The 14,095-nt window shown below is 47.5% G+C and overlaps 1 protein-coding gene across 1 annotated transcript in view; it reads left to right on the plus strand.

The window, feature by feature from the left end:
• Nucleotides 1-3,124: 3,124 nt before the first annotated feature.
• The window catches only part of LOC128849638 (tripartite motif-containing protein 10-like), a 29,742-nt gene continuing 18,771 nt past the window's right edge, over nucleotides 3,125-14,095 (plus strand). Inside the window, exons 1-16 of the mRNA XM_054052098.1 lie at nucleotides 3,125-3,140; nucleotides 4,444-4,464; nucleotides 4,966-4,986; nucleotides 5,315-5,335; nucleotides 7,380-7,400; nucleotides 7,673-7,693; nucleotides 7,876-7,896; nucleotides 8,803-8,823; nucleotides 9,600-9,620; nucleotides 10,532-10,552; nucleotides 10,647-10,667; nucleotides 11,688-11,708; nucleotides 12,612-12,632; nucleotides 12,755-12,775; nucleotides 12,911-12,931; nucleotides 13,009-13,029. The gene's annotated coding sequence lies outside the window, so the exon portion shown is untranslated. The remainder of the gene's footprint in view (nucleotides 3,141-4,443; nucleotides 4,465-4,965; nucleotides 4,987-5,314; nucleotides 5,336-7,379; nucleotides 7,401-7,672; nucleotides 7,694-7,875; nucleotides 7,897-8,802; nucleotides 8,824-9,599; nucleotides 9,621-10,531; nucleotides 10,553-10,646; nucleotides 10,668-11,687; nucleotides 11,709-12,611; nucleotides 12,633-12,754; nucleotides 12,776-12,910; nucleotides 12,932-13,008; nucleotides 13,030-14,095) is intronic.

The following is a 14,095-nucleotide window of genomic DNA, read 5'->3' on the forward strand; positions in this document are numbered from 1 at the left end:
TTCCTCACTTCTTGTGTTTACTCACATGGGCCAAAATATCCCATTTCCTGATGCGTTTTCCTAATGGCCTGGTTTTCCCTGGATGTGCTGCTGGAAGGATGTTCCCTCTCGTCTCACCAGGTTGACGAAGCTCTTGGCACCGGTTCCAGTTAGGAAGCGAAGGTGATGATGGAATCAGGTACGTGAAAACAGATTTATTATTGGCACACGTGCAAACTTCCCGGTTCCTTTGGCAGCTAAATCCCAGCTTTTCCACGCCTGCAGGGCTCCAGGTCTTGCTCTGGGGCTGCTGGTTTGATTTTTTTTCCCATGTTTGATCCTCTTCTCGGCTCTCAACAAGTTGTGGTCATTCCGTAAAGTCATTGAGAGCAGCTCTGCAGAGAAGGACTTGGGGTGCTGGTTGGTGAGAAGCTCCACGTGAGCCGGCAATGCGCGCTCACAGCTCAGAAGGTCAACCGTGTCCTGGGCCGCATCAGAAGCATCGCGGCCAGCAGGGAGGGAAGGGATTCTGCCCCTCTGTTCCTCTCTGCTGAGACCTCATCTGGAGGATTGTGTCCAGTTCTCAACAGAGGAAGGAGATGGAGCTGTTGGAATGGGTCCAGAGGAGGCTACAAGGATGATGTGAGGGCTGGAGAACCTCCTGTATGAGGACAGGCTGAGAGAGTTGGGGTTGTTCAGCCTGAAAAAGAGAAGGGTCCAAGGAGACCTTAGAGTGACTTTCCAATACCTGAAGAGGCTCCAGGAAAGCTGGAGAGGGACTGTTGACGAAGGCTTGGAGTGATAGGATGAGGGCAAATGGGTATAAACTGGAGAGGAGCAGATTTAGACTGGACGTGAGGAGGAATTTCTTCCTTGTGAGAGTGAGGAGGCCCTGGAAAAGGTTGTCCAGGGAAGTTGTGGCTGCCCCATCCCTGGAGGTGTTGAAGGCCAGGTTGGATGGGACCTGATCTAATGGGAGATGTCACTGCCCATGGAAGGAGGTTGGAACTGGATGGGCTTTAAGGTCCCTTCTGACCCAAAGTATTCTATGATTCTGTGATTAACCCCAGCTCTGGTTGAGTGGAAAACATTGACCTTCTTTTCCCTTTCTTCTTTTCCAGGGAAAAGGAACACGGATCTCGGTGAGTGGCTTTTCCTTCTTCCATCGAAACAAATCTCGTTAACGTTCACCTCCTCTGGCCTCCTCGGCTTCTTTTTATTGCATACCATGTTAGACAACGTCATCACTCCTTTCAAGAACGTTGTGGTCAGAGCTCTGCGCTGGTGCTGATCTTGTTTCAACTCTTTATCCATGATCCAAATGAGGGGGATCGAGTGATCCCTCAGGAAGTTTGGAGATGATGTCAAATTGGGTGGGAGTGTGGGTCTGCTGGAGGGCAGGAAGACTCTGCAGAAGGATCTGGACAGGCTGGATCCGTGGGCTGGAGGACAGAGGGATCTGAGCTTGGGATCCATGGACCCCTCACTACATGAAAGACCTTGAGGGGCTGGAACGTGTCATGAGACGGGAACAGAGCTGGGGAAGGGTCTGGAGGCCAGGGGGGTTTGGGAGCATCTGAGGGACCTGGGGCTGTTTAGCCTGGAGAAGAAGAGGCTGAGGGGAGACCTTATCACTCTCCACACCTCTTGTGGGAAGGAGGTTGTGGTGAGGTGGGTGTTGATCTCTTCTCCCAAGAAACAAGTGACAGGATGAGAGGAAACGGCCTCAGGCTGCACCTGGGGAGGCTTAGATTGGATAGCGGAAAAAATTCCTTCGTGGAAAAAGTGGTGAAGAACGTTGTAGGAGGCTGCCCAGGGAATGTGGTGGAGGCCTCGACCCCCGGTGGTGGTCAAGGAACATGTGGTTGTGGCACTTGGGGCATGGTTTAGTAGATCCAGTGGGGTTGGGCTGACGGTTGGACTGGATGAGCTTAGAGGTCTTCTCCAACCTTAATGATTGCGTGATTCTATGGTTTTTGAAGACAACTCCGATAACACAAACCAAAACCACCACCTGGGCTCAATTCTCTTTCTTTTGTAGAAGATCGGGATGCAAAAATCCGTAAGAACCTTTTCCTCTTCTTTCCCTCCCGTGCCCATAAAACCTCGGTTCTAACGGCTTGAACAAACGTTCCTTTCTTTTAAGGGAAGTTAACGGAAGAGTTTGGTAAGTCCTTCCCCTTCCCAAACCTGGAGACACGTGTTCCTGCGCTGTAGCATCGCCAATGGCCGATGCCCCTATAAATGCTTTTCTTTATTTCATGTAGAAGAGAGTGACACCGAGCTCGGTAAGTTGAGTTTGGCGTCGGTTCCGGGGTTTTTGTTGCTGCTGAAGATGGAAAAAAGTCCTTTTGGATGAAGGATGGGCTCCTTAAACCAGAAAAGATCCTCTGGATCTTCATTTTACGCCCAATTATAGGCAAGGAGAAGAGTCCCAAACCATCAGCACTGTGGAATCTCCAGGTTCCACCAGGAGATGTGCTGTCTCGTGGAATCCGGTGGCATTCCCTAATCCCTTTGCTCACCGGTGGGATCGTGCCAGAGGCACAGAGCTCTAAAGTCTAACCCTTATCCTTCTCTCTTTCTTATTTTTAGAGGAATGTGACACAGAAAATGGTAAGTGTCCTTGGATTTACAGATTCGCTGGAATTCTAACACCCAAAGAACCCAAACCACCTCCTTCACGTCTTTTGGGGATAAAATATCCTTCCCAATCCATAATATTTAATTTAAATGAATGCTTGTCTCTGTATTTGGGAATTTTGAGAGCCTCATTCCTTCTCCAAAGAGGAGAACAGCGATTATTTGATGTCTTTTAAATGATATAAAATATGAAAGTGGAGAACAAAAATAACTTAAAGCCATTTTCCTTCTCTTTTCTTTTTTTTTGGGGGGATGAAATGCAGAAATCGGTGAGTGCTGCTTCCTTCTCTTCATCAAAGCGATCCTGAGAGGGGAATTCCTGGTTTAATGACCCCCTGGGATGAGCATCCATCCATTGGGAATGCGCGGTCCCATCCTGCTGGTCTCTGCCCTTGGCGCTCTGCATGGATTTGAAGCCAGGAAGGTTTGGCTCTGGAGCCAGTGGGAAATGAATCCCAGCATCCTCTAACCAAATCCTGCTTTATTTCTGGTTTAAGGTGAACTTACAGCAGAAATCGGTGAGTCCGATCCATTCCTCCGTAGTTTTGAGTCACATTTTGGGTGATTTTCCAGGGTTTATTCCCTTTTTCTTCCCTGCTTCTGAAAAAAAATGGGTGGTACGTGAAATTTTGAACAACAATTAATTAAAAAAGCCCCCAACTGGACAGAAAAATGGGAATTATGATCACTGGGAATGCGATAACAAAGGGAATAAAGGGCACTTTGGTGGTAAAGCCGTATGTGAACACGGTTGATGGGAATTCCTGCAGGATATGCGGGCCCAAAGCAGCTTTGATTCCACTCAAATCCCTTTTCTGGCTTCAATTCCGCTGTCTTTCATGGTAGAGGTTGGAAGAGGGGAGGTGTTGGGTGTAGAATGGCTGAAAGGATGGGATGTCATCCAGAGGAACCTGGATAGGCTGGAGAGGTGGGCCTGTGAGAACCTCAGGACGTTCAACACGGCCAAGCGCAAGGTCCGACACCTGCGCCGGGGCCATCACCGATATCAGTACACGATGGGGGATGATGTGATTGAGAGCAGCTCTGCAGAGAAGGACTTGGGGTGCTGGTTGGTGAGAAGCTCCACGTGAGCCGGCAATGCGCGCTCACAGCTCAGAAGGTCAACCATGTCCTGGGCCACATCAGAAGCATCGCAGCCAGCAGGGAGGGAAGGGATTCTGCCCCTCTGTTCCACTCTTGGGAGACCTCTTCTGGAATACTGTGTCCAGTTCTGGAATCCTCAACAGAAGAAGGAGATGGAGCTGTTGGAATGGGTCCAGAAGAGGCTCCAAGGATGATGCGAGGGCTGAAGAACCTCCTGTATGAGGGCAAGTTGAGAGAGTTGAGGTTGTTCAGCCTGGAGAAGAGAAGGCTCCGAGGAGATCTTAGAGTGACCTTCCAGTACCTGAAGGGGCTCCAGGAAAGCTGGAGAAGGACTGTTTATAAAGGCTCGTGGTGATGGGACGAGGGAGAATGGGGATAAACTGGAGAGGGGCAGATTTAGACTGGACATGAGGAGGAACTTCTTCATGATGAGGGTGGGGAGGCCCTGGAACAGGTTGCTTGGAGAAGTTGTGGCTGCCCCATCCCTGGAGGTGTTGAAGGCCAGGTTGGATGGGCCTTGGGCACCTGATCCAATGGGAGATGTCCCTGCCCATGGTGGGGGGTTGGAACTGGATGATCTTTAAGGTCCCTTCCAACCCAAACTATTCTATGATTCTGTGATTTCCTGAGTGGAGAAGGGACCATGCGGGGTTGGAGCTTCCCTGGAGTCCCTCCCAAAAAATGATAGTGATTTTTCCTCTTTTTTCTCTTTTCCAGATGATCTGACGGCGGAACTTGGTGAGTGAGAGCTTCTTTGGGGCTTTGTCCACCATGGGTTTAGGGGAGGGTCATTATTCCGGCCCCACGCACAGAACCGAGCCCTGGCTCAGCTGTGCTGGAGAGAAAGGCAATAAATAAGGAAAAGAAAAAACATATTCTTTAAAAAAAATAATTTTAAAAAGCATGATTTAACAAACAAAGGTTGAAAAAAGTGCAATTTCAAAGAAAATCCTATGAAAAACCATTATTTCAAAGAAAATCATTTTGTTAAATGCATATTTTCAATGAAAATCGTTCTTATAAATGTGTATTTTCAAAGGAAATCGTTTTGATAAAAGCATAATTTCAAACAAATTCATTTGAAAAAGCGTAATTTTAAAGGAAATCATTTGCAAAAGCGTAATTTCAAGTGATAATCCCCAAATTTTGAGGCTGGAGGCGACATAGGGGCCACGCGCATGACCGAAATCTCAGGGTTCTTCTTGACCGCGGATCTTTCTTCTTTGTTTTCTACTCCAGAGGAGCGGGACAGGACAATCGGTGAGCCCCGCGTCTCGTTCCTGATGCCGGGTGGTTTGGATCCAGTTCGACATCGGGTTGAGGAGGGCTTGGGTTGCTCTGCACTGTGGGATATGGGATTTTCGGCTCTGTGTTGCCTCTTAAATCCATCCCCAGCCCAACGCTGCCCCTGATTCCTTCATCTCCACCCATGGGATGGATTCTTTACCCACAATACCAATCCCTTCCCTCTCCCCAATTCCCATCTCGCTGGCGTTGCCGATCCCTGACATGATATCTGCCGGGTGTGCGTGCCGAGGAAGGAACTCCATTTAACGTTGTTGTCCTGTTCTCTGTCTTTTGGTTGAAGGGAAGCTGACGGCGGAGCTAGGTAAGGAGCTGGTGTTCCTCAAAATGATCATTAGTCTTAATTACACGTGTAATTAAGTGCCAAGTGTAACTAATTAAAATCAAAAGAATATTTTAGGGTTTGGGGTTTATTTTTTTTAGGAATGAGAGGGTTTGGGGAAGAGTTGCTCCTCGACAAACCTCATTTTTCAAAGATTGATGGGGGAAAAGCGATGGCCGAGGAATCAGAATTGCATTGGGTTTGAGGTTTGTGGTGTGAAGAGGGAGGGGATTCTGCCCCTCTGTTCCTCTCTTGGGAGACCTCTTCTGGAGGATTGTGTCCGGTTCTGGAATCCTCAACAGAAGAAGGAGATGGAGCTGTTGGAACGGGGCCAGAGGAGGCTACAAGGATGATGTGAGGGCTGAAGCATCTCTCATCTGAGGACAGGCTGAGACAGTTGACGTTGTTCAGCCTGGAGAAGAGAAGGCTCCAAGGAGATCTTAGAGCGACCTTCCAGTACCTGAAAGGGGCTCCAGGAAAGCTGGAGAGGGACTATTCACAAAGGCTTATGGTGATAGGACGAGGGGCGATGAGTATAAACTGGAGAGGGGCAGATTTAGACTGGGCATGAGGAGGAACTTCTTCATGATGAGGGTGGTGAGACCCTGGAACAGGTTGCCCAGGGAAGTTGTGGCTGCCTCATCCCTGGAGGTGTTGAAGGCCAGGTTGGATGGGCCCTGGGCAACCTGATCCAGTGGGATAGGGTTGGAACTGGATGATCTTGAAGGTCCATTCCAACCCTAACTATTCTATCATTCTATGATGAAGACGGCACCGTGGGAGGTGGGATGGGATGGGAGGAGCTGCTTTGCTTTTCTTGATTGTGCATTGATTGGCTCGGCCTTTATTGATTGTGTATTTGTCACCTTGGCATTTGTCACCTTCACGTTGATGTTTATCATCTTTGTGTCTATCGCCTTGGCACTTATTGCCTTTGCCTTGGTCGCTTTTGCCTCCGTTGCTGTTGACATTGGTCACCATTGCCTTTGTCACCATTGGCATTGGTTGCTGTTGATGTTGGTCGCCTCTGCCTCTGTCGCTGTTGATGTTCATCACCTTTGCTTCTGTCGCTGTTGATGTTGGTCGCCTTGACATTGCTCACCTTAGCGTTGGTTGCCTTTGGCTCTGTCGCTGTTGACATTGGTCTCCTTGGCATTGATCACCTTTGGCGTTGGTCACCGTTGGCGCTCTCACTATTGACGTTGGTCACCGTTGGCTCTCTCACTGTTGACGTTGGTCGTCATTGGCTCTGTTGCCGTTGACATTGGTCACTTTGGCATTGATCACCTTGGCATTGGTCACCGTTGGCTCTGTCGCTGTTGACGTTGGTCGCCATTGGCTCTGTTGCCATTACTGTTGGTCACCATGGCATTGATCACCTTGACGTTGGTCACCTTTGCCTCTGTCGCTGTTGACGTTGGTCACCATTGGCTCTATCGCTGTTGACATTGATCACCATTGGCTCTGTCGCTGTTGACGTTGGTCACCATTGGCTCTGTTGCCATTGCTGTTGGTCACCATGGCACTGAGCACCTTGACGTTGGTCACCGTTGGCTCTGTCGCTGTTGACGTTGGTCGCCATTGGCTCTGTTGTCATTGCTGTTGGTCACCATGGCATTGATCACCTTGACATTGGTCACCTTTGCCTCTTTCGCTGTTGACGTTGGTCACCGTTGGCTCTGTTGCCATTGCTGTTGGTCACCATGGCACTGATCACCTTGACATTGGTCACCTTTGCCTCTTTCGCTGTTGACATTGGTCACCGTTGGCTCTGTCGCTGTTGACGTTGGTCGCCATTGGCTCTGTTGCCATTGCTGTTGGTCACCATGGCACTGATCACCTTGACATTGGTCACCTTTGCCTCTTTCGCTGTTGACATTGGTCACCGTTGGCTCTGTCGCTGTTGACGTTGGTCGCCGTTTCCTCTGTCGCCGTTGATGCTCGTTGCCTTTGCATTTATTGATCCTGTATTTATCGTCTTTCCTTCCATTGTATTTATTTGTCTTTATTATTTCTTGTCTTCCAGGCGAATGCGACGCAAAGCTCAGTAAGTGCCATTCCCCTCCCCTTCTGTTTTGCCCTTAAAAATGGGAGCGGAGATGGAATTTCCTTCTAAAAACCTAATTTTGGGGTTTTTTCGCTTGACTGATGTCCAGAACAAAGCCTAATTTTCAAATATTTCTTTGATATCAAGGCAATAATTGGGAGGAAAAAGCAATTTTCCTGATCCAAGTGCTTCAGGGCTTATTAATATTAATCACTTAATAATAAGTAGATTAATAATTGCTTTTTTTCTCCTTTTCCTCCCCTCCTTCCCAGAGGAACGCGACAGAAAAATCAGTAAGTGGCATTTTCCATTGTGCTTTTGGGGTGAACCCCCCTGAGTTTGGGGAGGGGCAGCCTCGCAGTGCTCTGTCCTCGAAAAGCAGCAAAAAAAGGACCTTTTCCCCCCCAAAAAAAAAAGATTCCCCCTGCAGAGAAACCCCAAATTCACACAAAATCATTTTTCTTTCTCTTTGCAGCCAAGCTCGCGGCAGAAACCCGTAAGTCTTGAACCAAAGCCAATGGATTTGGGCTTAGAAAACCCTCTTTTAGGGTCAATTTTAGGGGCAACCTGTGAGAACCTCATGAGGTTGAAAAAGGCCAAGTGCGAGGTCCTACAGCTGCGTCAGGGCAACCTATGGTTTCAACCAAGGATGGGGAGTGATGTAATTGAGAGAAGCCCTGAGGAGAAGAACTTGGAGTGCTGTTCGATGAGAAGCTCAAGAGGAACCGGCAATTGAGCATCTCAGAAGGTCAACCATGTCCTTGGCTGCATCCGAAGCATCGCAACCAGCAGCACAAGGGAGGGGATTGTGCCCCTCTGTTCCTCTCCGGTGAGACCTCATCTGGAGGATTGTGTCCAGTTCTGGAATCCTCAACAGAAGAAGGAGATGGAGTTGTTGGAATGGGTCCAGAGGAGGCTCCAAGGATGATGCGAGGGCTGAAGAACCTCCCGTACGAGGACAGGCTGAGAGAGTTGGGGTTGTTCAGCCTGGAGAAGAGAAGGCTCCGAGGAGGTCTTCGAGCGACCTTCTAATACCTGAAGAGGCTCCAGGAAAGCTGGAGATGGACTTTCTACACAGTCCTGGAATGATAGGACGAGGGACAATGGTTTATACTGGAGAGGGGCAGATTTAGACTGGACACGAGGAGGAACTTCATGGTGAGGGTGGTGAGGACGTGGAACAGGTTGTCCAGGGAAGTTGTGGCTGCCCCATCCCTGGAGGGGTTCCAGGCCAGGTTGGATGGGGCTTTGGAGCCCCTGATCCATGGGAGGTGTCTCTGCCCATGGCAGCGGTGGAACTGGATGAGCTTTAAGGTCCCTTCCAACCCAAACTATTCTATGATTTGATGATCTTTATTACTTTATTGACCTAACCCCTATTTTTTTTCTTCTTATTTCCAAGGCAGACTCACGGCGCTGCTCGGTGAGTCCGAGTTTTTGTCGGGTGTTCCCCTTCTTTGCAAGAATCTGCGGATTTCAGTGGATTTTTTAAGTAAAATAAACCAAAAGATTGAACTTGACCTGCAGAATTTATTTGGATTTTAAGTAAAAATGTAAAAATGTGAACCCAATGTGCAGATTTTATTGGGGGTTTCAGTGAAATTTAAGAATTTGAACTGAAAGTGCAAATTTTATTTGAGTTTTAGATAGAATAAGCAAAAAAATTGGAACCCAGTATGCAGATTTTATTGGAGGTTTCAGTGAAATTTAAGAATTTGAACTGAAAGTGCGGATTTTATTGTGACTTTAAGTAAAATTTAAAACTTGAATTCAATATGCAGATTTTATCCGGAGTTTAAGTAAAATTTTAATTCAATATGGCGATTTTATCGGGTTTTAAAAATTTGGATTCAATGTGCAGATTTTATTGGGGGTTTAAATGAAATTTAAGAATCTGAACTGAACATGGAGATTTTATTTGTTTTAGATAAATTAAGCAAAAAAATTTGAACCCAATGTGTAGATTTCATTGAGGTTTGAGTAAAATTTAAAAAATTTGAACTCAATATGCAGATTTTATTGGGTTTTTAAGAAAAAGAAACACAATTTTTAATTAAAATCATGAGAAAAATGAGGAAAACCCCCTTTGCCGCCACAGTTACTGCGCTCGTGGCTCCGGGACCTGGGGGAGAGGGTGGAGCTGGGTCTAAACCAACCTCAAAAATGCTAAACTTGGTTCTTTTTCTCTTTTTCCCGCAGGGGATCGTGACTCCAAGCTCCGTACGTGGCGCTTTTCTCTCTCTTCCTGGCGCGTAAAACCTGGTCCTCCCTGGGCAGGGGGTCCCCACTTTCCGCAATGTTATATTTGATGTCAAATTTACACCATTTTCTATTTTATGACCTTTTTTTATTCAATGCTCCGTCAATTTTTATTCGGTTCTCCGCATTTTTTTAATTCTCTCCAATTTTTTTAATCTCTCATTTTTGATCTTTTTTCAATTCTTCATCGTTTTCCATTCAATTCTCCTTCTTGTTACTTCGCGATTTTTGATTCTCCGTCTTTTTCTCCCTTATTTTTTGATTCATTCTCCATCTTTTTTTGATTGACCATCATTTTTTAATCTCTTGATTCTCCACAATTTGTGATTCTCCATCATCTTTTAATCTCTGTCATTTCTGAATCTGCTTTTTCAGTTCTCCATCCTTTTTGATTCTGTGGAATCGCTCTCATTTTTTAAACTTATCTTTTTTGATTCTTCTTTTTTTTTTGACTCAATTCTCCATCCTTTTTGATTCTCTGCAACTTTTGAATCTCTCTTTTATTTTTTAATCTATCTTTTTCAGTTCTCTGTCATTTTTGATTCAATTCTCCATCTTTTTCCCACTTTTTCGATTCTCTGTCATGTTTTAATCCTTTTGATTCGCCGCAATTTTTGATCCTCTCTCATTTTCAAATCTTTTTCGATTCTCCTCCCTATCATTTCCAATTTTATTCCCTCATTCCATACATTTTTATCCCAAATTTCACCCAGCTCTCCTCTCCATGACATCATTTTCTAGGTCGACCCATCAAAGCTCAGAACAACTGATGTCACACGGGAGAGAAATTTCTATTTAAAAAATCTAAAATTTCAATATTTAAGCTCAACTTTTTGCAATTTACACTATTTCTCCTTTTTTTCTCGTTCCAGGACAGGTGACAGCGGAGCTCGGTAAGTGGCTTCCATCTGGTTTTATGGGAACCTGTGACCACCATCCCGGAAAACTGATGGATTTCTGCTTTTCTCTCGTTTTTCTGGTTTCCAGCCAAGTGCGACGCCACCATCAGTGAGTGCGGCTCCACCTCGGGCGCTGGAATCCCTTTGCTCAACGGAATTTGGGTGGGGCGTGGAAACGATCCCTGGGGAGTCCAGAGCCAAAATTCCAGGGGGAAAGGGAAATCAGAGCCCTGGATTGGGGCAGTCCCTGATTTCAATACACGATGGGGGATGATGGGATGATTGCTCAGGGTTTAGTGGCAGATAGGAATGGTTGGACTCACTGATCCAAGAGGTCTTCTCCAATCTGGTGATTCTATGAGAGGAGCCCTGCAGGGAAGGATTTGGGGTGCGGTTCGATGAGAAGCTCCACATGAGCTATTAACGAGCAGCCAGGAAGACCAACCGTGTCCTGGGCCGCATTCGAAGCATCGCGGCCAGCGGGACGAGGGAGGGGATTCTGCCCCTCTGTTCCTCTCTTGGGAGACCTCTTCTGGAATACTGTGTCCAATTCTGGAATCCTCAACAGAAGAAGGAGACGGAGCTGTTGGAACGGGTCCAGAAGAGGCTCCAAGGATGATGCGAGGGCTGGAGAACCTCCCATCTGAGGACAAGTTGAGAGAGTTGAGGTTGTTCAGGCTGGAGAAGAGAAGGCTTCGAGGAGACCTTATAGTGACCTTCCAGTGCCTGAAGGGGCTCCAGGAAAGCTGGAGAGGGACTATTCATAAAGGCTTGTGGGGATAGGATGAAGGGGAACGGATATAACCTGGAGAGGGGCAGGTTTAGACTGGACATGAGGAGGAACTTCTTCATCATGAGGGTGGTGAGACCCTGGAACAGGTTGCCCGGGGAAGTGGTGGCTGCCCCATCCCTGGAGGTGTTGAAGACCAGGTTGGATGGTCCTTGGGCAGCTTAATTCAATGGGAGGTGTCGCTGCCCATGTCAGGGGGGTTGGAACTGGATGATCTTTAAGGTCCCTTCCAACCCAAACCATTCTATGAAATCCCATGGGAAGAGCAGAGGGCGGGGGAAGCGGCGACTCCTACTATGAGGAAACCTAACGGGAGCTGCTTTGCTTTTCTCTTTGAAGGAATTTTCACCGTGGAGCTGGGTGAGTCCATCGCCTGCCTTGACGCTTCGTAGTGGGTGGGAAAAGTTATTAATGACAAAAAAACCCTTGATTTGGGAAAAAAAATAATGAATTGAACCCCAACAAAAAAAATATTGAATTGCCCTAAAATTCTCTTCAATTGCAAAAACGGGAATTGCATAAATTCTTAAAATTAAATGGCAGGAAAGAAATCGGAGACAATTATTGCATTGCAAAAGTTATGAAGTTGAAAACGCTGAATTGCAAAATGTTTTTTAGTGCCAAACTATTGGAAAATGTGAATTGCAGAAAAGTACAGAAATGCTGCGGTGCAAAGAAAATGTTGGGGTGCAAGGAAAATACAGAAAATCGGAGGGCAAAGGAAATGGTGAATTACAAAAAACTACAGAAAATGGGGGTGCAAAGATGTTGGATTGGGAAAAATACAGAAAATAATTCTGAGAAATACAGAAAATAATTCTGAAAAATAGAGAAAATAATGGATTGTGAAAAATAGAGAAAATAACGGATCGTGAAATATAGAGATAATAATGGATTGAGAAAAATAGAGATAATAATGGATTGAGAAAAATAGAGAAAATAATGGATTGTGAAAAATAGAGAAAATAATGGATTGTGAAAAATACAGAAAGTAATGAATTGCAAAAAAAAATGGAATTGCTAACCCATTCTGAAGTTGCACTTGGACAAACGCGACTTCAGCCCCAAACTCACATTCATTTTTCCCCGTTCTAGTTGAACCCAGCCCCGCCAGGGCAGGTGCCGAGCGGCTCCGAATGATTGCAATTCCCTCAATTCTTGATTTTTCTATCGATGCAATTATCGATATTTGTGTTTGCCGTTTTTTTGTGTCGCTGTTCTCTCTTTGATGTAAATAAATGGGTGTTTCTGTCCCCCTCCCAGGCGAGCGGCATACCAGGATTGGTAGGTGGGCACTCCTGGCCCCGCACATCCCTGGCCGTGATTCCTGGTGGCATCCAGGGATGAGAAATGGCTGCTGTCACCGGGAATCCGATGGGAATTACACCCGTTCTCCCTCTCTCCAGGGCAGCTGACCGCCGACGTTGGTACGGTTCCATCCATTGGGTTCCATATTGGGTTCCGTCCATTGAGGTCCACCCATTGGGTTCCATCCGTTGGGTTCCATTCATTGGGATTGGCACCAACCGACGTCCAAATCCCCCGATTCCCATCTCTCGTAGGGGACTGCGACCGCCAGCTCCGTAAGTTGGCTTTGGCATCCGCCCTGGAGAACGGGAGCGGGGCCGAGCCCTCATGTGTCCCTTCTTCTCTCCCGAAGGGCAACGCGCGGCCGAGCTGGGTAAGGAATTCCCAATGGGAATTGGGTAGGGATTGATTGATTGATAACAGGGCGATCGGGTATCGATTGGTGGGAGAGAGCATCCCGCGGTGGGAGGATGCGAGATAATGTGGTATAAAATGGGATAATATCATTTAATATAGGGTAATATGATAGAATATGATATCACATGGTCTAATATGATAGAAAATGATGTATGATGATAATCAGGGGTTGGAACTAAGTGACCTTTAAGATCTCTTCCAACCCAAACTATTCTATGGTTCTATGATTCTATAATATCATTTATATAGTCCATTGATATCCTGTTTTGGTCCTGGGGGTCCTAGAGGGGTCCAAGGGGGCCCTAGAAGGGTCGTGGTGCCCCTAGAGTTGTCCTGGAGGGGCTCTAGAGGGGTTTTGGGGGTCCTAGAGGGGTCCGAGGGAGCCCTACAAGGGTCGTGGTGCCCCTAGAGTTGTCCTGGAAGGGCTCTAGAGGGGTTTTGGGGGTCCTAGAGGGGTCCGAGGGAGCCTTACAAGGGTTGTGGTGCCCCTAGAGTTGTCCTGGAAGGGCTCTAGAGGGGTTTTGGGGGTCCTAGAGGGGTCCGAGGGAGCCTTACAAGGGTTGTGGTGCCCCTAGAGTTGTCCTGGGAGGGCTCTAGAGGGGTTTTGGGGGTCCTAGAGGAGTCCGAGGGAGCCCTACAAGGGTCGTGGTGCCCCTAGAGTTGTCCTGGAAGGGCTCTAGAGGGGTTTTGGGGGTCCTAGAGGGGTCCGAGGGAGCCCTACAAGGGTTGTGGTGCCCCTAGAGTTGTCCTGGAAGGGCTCTAGAGGGGTTTTGGGGGTCCTAGAGGGGTCCGAGGGAGCCCTACAAGGGTTGTGGTGCCCCTAGAGTTGTCCTGGGAGGGCTCTAGAGGGGTTTTGGGGGTCCTAGAAGGGTCCGAGGGGGCCCTACAAGGGTCGTGGTGCCCCTAGAGTTGTCCTGGAGGGGCTCTAGAGGGGTTTTGGGGGTCCTAGAGGGGTCCGAGGGCGCCTTACAAGGGTTGTGGTGCCCCTAGAGTTGTCCTGGAAGGGCTCTAGAGGGGTTTTG

This window comes from Cuculus canorus, chromosome 31 (assembly GCF_017976375.1).
Source record: "Cuculus canorus isolate bCucCan1 chromosome 31, bCucCan1.pri, whole genome shotgun sequence".
Taxonomy (NCBI): domain Eukaryota; kingdom Metazoa; phylum Chordata; class Aves; order Cuculiformes; family Cuculidae; genus Cuculus; species Cuculus canorus.